General features: G+C 45.9%; 1 pseudogene; it reads right to left on the reverse strand.

Annotated features, from left to right (window-relative positions):
- Positions 1-2,999: 2,999 nt before the first annotated feature.
- LOC124723680 lies at positions 3,000-3,117 on the reverse strand (annotated as a pseudogene).
- Between the last annotated feature and the right edge of the window lie 2,137 nt (positions 3,118-5,254).

Below are 5,254 nucleotides of genomic sequence, written 5' to 3' on the forward strand. Positions count from 1 at the left end.
CAGCAAATCCACATAACTTATTTTGGTAAGATATTTAAGCCTATTTAAAAGACTAAAATTGAATGGAAGAAGCTAAATTTGAGACCAGGAGCACATTTGTAAAACAGCAGCCTCGTATTTGCCGTAATAAAAGTTAGTCTATTGCAAAAATGACAGGATGTACACTAATGAGCCAAAACATTCTGCCGACTGCCCACCGCAAGGCTGAATGGCTCCTGATGGCGCTGTGGGCACGTGACGCAGTAAGGAAAGAATGTAAGCGGAGGACACGAATATCGACGATACGGGCCACAAATGCGGAAATCCACTGCTATAAGCGGTTTTGACAAAGGGCACATTGTTGTGGCGCTGCGGAAGGAAACGAGTGTCTCTGAAACAGTGAGGCTGGTTGGCTGTTTGCGTGCTACCGTAGTGAGCACCTTTGGAAAGTGATTGAAGGATGGTGCAATAGCTCGTAGGCCGTATGGTACTGGACGTCCACGTCTCAGTACAAAACGTAGAGGTCGGAGGATCCCCCACTGTGTGATCCAGGGTAAGCAGCGATCTGGGGCAGATGTGACGTCATAGTACAATGCTGGTGCAAGCACAAGTGTTTCGGAGCACATCGTTCAACGGCAAGTGTTGAACATGGAGCTCCACATCACACGGCTCCTACGAATTCCTGTGTTGAGCCAACTACATCATCAGTTACGATTGCAGTGGGGACACCTTCACTCGATTTTCACCATGGATCAACAGATATGTTTCGCCTGTCGAATGAATCGCGTTTCTTGATACACCAGGTCGATGGCTGGGTCCTTACACACCGTCATCCAGACGAATGGCTGCTTGAAACGTGTACTGCGCCACAGTTGCAGGCTGGTGAGAGCAGAATTATGCCATGGGGACATTGAGCTGGGATTCTGTGAGACATATGGTAGTACTCGAAGATACCATGACACCAGTGAACTTCTTCCTCTTTCTTGGCTCCACAGCTCATGATGAGCCTTGGCCTCTTCTACAATTTCCTTCCATTTCTCTTAGTCCTTTGCCAATACTCTCCATCTTCCTAAGATCTTCGATTACTCCATCTTCCCATCTGGCTCTTGGTCGACCATGTCCTCTCTGACCTCCTGGCTTTCCTTGTAATATTCTTTTTGGTACTTCTGTATCATTCATGTGAGCCACATGTCCTGCCCACCTCAGTCTGGATGATTTCACTATCCTTCTGATGGGTTGGTCTTTGTATATGATATACAACTCATGGTTGTATCTCCTCCTCCATCTTCCTCTTTCACAGATTGGGCCGATAATTCGTCTGAGTACCTTTCTTTCAAATGCATCCAGTGTTTCAATATCTTTAGTCGTTAATGTCCAGGCTTCAGAGGCATATGTAAGCACTGGTCGCATACGTGATTTATAGATAGTTAATTAGTGCTACGAGTCAGGAGCCTTGAGGATAGAAGTCTTGTTAGGGCAAAATAGGCTCTGTTGGCTAGTATTAATCTCTGCATAATTTCATAGGAGGTCTCATTTAGATGTGTAACTGTCGAGCCCAGATACTTGAAATGTTCAACTCTCTCAAATGTATAATTGCCCATTGTTATTGTATTCGGCATATTTTCTCTATGTGTTTTTCCCGCTACCATATATTTTGTTTTTCGTTCATTAATAATTAAACCCATGTTCCTACTGGCCTGTTCAAGAGCTGTAAATGTCTCCCATTGCTTTTTGGGTTCTTCCTATTATATCTATGTCATCTGCATAGGCCAGTATCTGCACCGATTTATAGAAGATCGTTCCCCTATTCAGAAGGTTTGCGTTTCTCATCAGCTTCTCCAGGGCGGCATTAAAGAGAAGGCATGCCAATGCATCCCCTTATCGCACTCAATTTTTAATACTCATTCTATTGGACATCATTCCTCCTATTCTTACACTACTTTGTGTTTCGCTCATTGTCATTCTCACTAGCCTTATCAACTTTCTAGAGATTCCCAGTTCATCTAGAGTTTGATGTAACTGCTCTCTATTTATGCTATCATAAGCTGCTTTGAAATCTATAAAGAGGTGATACGTGCCAACTCCGTATTCGTTTGTGTTTTCCAGGATTTGTCATAAGGTGAATATTTGATGTATTGTTGACTTCCCAGGAAGGAATCCGCATTGGTACGGCCCCGTCTCCCTCTGTATGATCGGGAGTATTCTGTCGAATAGCATATTAGAGAGTATTTTATATCCCAAATTAAGTAGTGACAGCAGTGAACTACGTGAACATTATTGCGGACCACCTGCATCGCTTCATTCTTGAAGTCTCCCCCTACGCTGATGGCATCTTCCAGCAGGAAATTATCCGTGACACAAGGCCTCTATCGTGCTGCAGTTGTTTGAGGAACATGATAATAAACTCACATTGATGTCTTAGCAAGCTAATGCCCTTTATCTGTACCCATTGGAACACATATCGGGCGCCAGCTGTGTGCCCACAAACCACCGTCCCGTAATCTGCGGAAATTGAGAGACCTGTGAGCAGACATCTAGTGCCCCATACATCTGAAAACATAGCAAGGGCTTGCAGAATCCATGCCAAGCACAATCGCTGCTGCGCTGTGTTTCAAATGTGGATCAACACGCTATTTAACAGGTGGTCATAATGTTTTGGTTAATCGATGTAAATTCCAACTATGAAAGTATAACTCAGCCTAACAGCTCAGATTAACCAGTAAGGAGCATAAATGTCTAACAAATAATTCCCAGAACTATCCCATTGTATTACAGACCGAGCCATCGACTTCCAGTAGAAAAGAGTGCCTTGATAAAAGCACTCCGTCTTCAGGCCACGAGTGGCCTACCGGGACCATCCGACCGCCGTGTCACCCTCAGTGGAGGATGCGGATAGGAGAGGGCGTGGGGTCAGCACACAGCTCTCCCGGCCGTTATGATGGTATCCTTGACCGAAGCCGCTACTAATCGGTTGAGTAGCTCCTCGATTGGCATCACGAGGCTGAGTGCACCCCGAAAAATGGCAACAGCGCATGGCGGCCTGGATGGTCACCCATCCAAGTGCCGACCATGGCCGACAGCGCTTAACTTCAGTGATCTCACGGGAACCGGTGTATCCACTGCGGCAAGGCCGTTGCCCACAGTACGTTGACAAAGGCTTCTATTTAACAACAAAATTACCATATGAATGCAATGTAACTGAATCGTACTGAATCCTACAAGAATTCTCCATTTTATCATCTTTGGTGATGCACAGGAACATCTGCCAGGATTACAATACAATTCCCACATTTCCTCTTGAACGGGTCTCATGCTTTCACATCTATCGCGCGATCCAAAGAAACAACGGACTCTTTCCATTCAACTGCCATATCTCTTCGGACTGTTTCATAGGAAGCACATTCTTTGAAAGTACACTACTGGCCATTAAAATTGCTACACCAAGAAGAAATGCAGATGATACGCGGGTATTCATTGGACAAATATATTATACTAGAACGGACATGCGATTACATTTTCACGCAACTTGGGTGCATAGATCTGAGAAAATCAGTACCCAGAACAACCACCGCTGGCCGTAACAACGGCCTTGATACGCCTGGGCATTGATTCACACAGAGCTTGGATGGCGTGTACAGGTACAGCTGCCCATGCACCTTCAACACGATATCACAGTTCATCAAGGGTAGTGACTGGCGAATTGTGACTAGCTAGTTGTTCGGCCACCATTGACCAGAAGGTTTCGATTGGTGAGAGATCTGGAGAATGTGCTGGCCAGGGCAGGAGTCGAACATTTTCCGTATCCAGAAAGGCCCTTACAGGACCTGCAACATGCGTTCGTGCATTATCCTGCTGAAATGTAGGCTTTCGCAGGGATCGAATGAAGGGTAGAGCCACAGGTCGTAACACTTCGGAAATGTAGCATCCACTGTTCAAGTGCCGTCAATGCGAACAAGAGATGACCGAGACGTGTAACCAATGGCACCCCATATCATCACGCCAGGTGATACGCCAGTATGGCGATGACGAATACACGCTTCCAATGTGCGTTCACCGCGATGTCGCCAAACACGGATGCGACCATCATGATGCTGTAAACAGAACCTGGATTCATCCGAAAAAATGACGTTTTGCCATTCGTGCGCCCAGGTTTGTCGTTGAGTACATCATCGCAGGCGCTCCTGTCTGAGATGCAGCGTCAAGGGTAACCGTAGCCGTGGTCTCCAAGCTTACAGTCCATGCTGTTGCAAACGTCGTCGAACTGTTCGTGCAGATTATTGTTGTCTTGCAAACGACCCCATCTGTTGACTCAGGGATCGAGACATGGCTGGACGATCCGCTACAGCCGTGCGGATAAGATGCCGGTCATCTCGACTGCTAGTGATACGAGACCGTTGGGATCCAGCACGGCGTTCCGTATTACCCTTCTGAACCCACCGATTCCAAATTCTACTAACAGTCATTCGATCTGGACCAACGCGAGCAGCAATGTCGCGATACGATAAACTGCAATCGCGATAGGCTACAACCCGACCTTTATCATAGTCGGAAACGTGATGGTACACATTTCTCCTCCTTACACGAGGCATCACAACAACGTTTCACCAAGCAACGCTGGTCAACTGCTGTTTGTGTATGAGAAATCGCTTGGAAACTTCCCTCATATCATCATCTTTGTGGTGCAGCAATTTTAACTGCCAGTAGTGTAGTTAACAAAAACAAATACATATTAGAAAGAAGTTCAAAAATTTTGATATTCGGCTTGATGATAAGATATATTTTAATTATGTTGCAAAGATATATCTTTCAGCGAATAGGAATTGATATTACAGAGGGGACTGAAATCGGACGTGAACATGGGCCATCGGACGAAACCAGACAGTCAAAACGCTAAAATAGTCACTCATGTTATTGAATGATGGTGCAACAGTGTCGAGTATGGAAAATAAATATTAAATGCTAATGAAATTCAGTACTAGATGCGAAATCTGCAGTAAAGCACGATAAATAAAATTCGAGCGTGAGGTAAATTGACAGGAAAAGTAAAAATGGTAGTATGACAGAGACAGAAAGTGTTGAGGCGTAATGTCAAGCGCCGGCACACCAGTCGGGAACGTTGGAGCACAGAGGGCTGTGAAGAAAACATCAGCCAAACCGACCCCTCTCTAGGACGACAACCCGACGGCAGCGCCCTCGACACGAAGAGGACATATGCGCCACGCCTTCTGGCCGCGGCCCAGTTGAGGACTAGGAGTTCTGAGACTTCCACAGCGGC

Source organism: Schistocerca piceifrons, chromosome X (genome assembly GCF_021461385.2).
Source record: "Schistocerca piceifrons isolate TAMUIC-IGC-003096 chromosome X, iqSchPice1.1, whole genome shotgun sequence".
NCBI lineage: Eukaryota > Metazoa > Arthropoda > Insecta > Orthoptera > Acrididae > Schistocerca > Schistocerca piceifrons.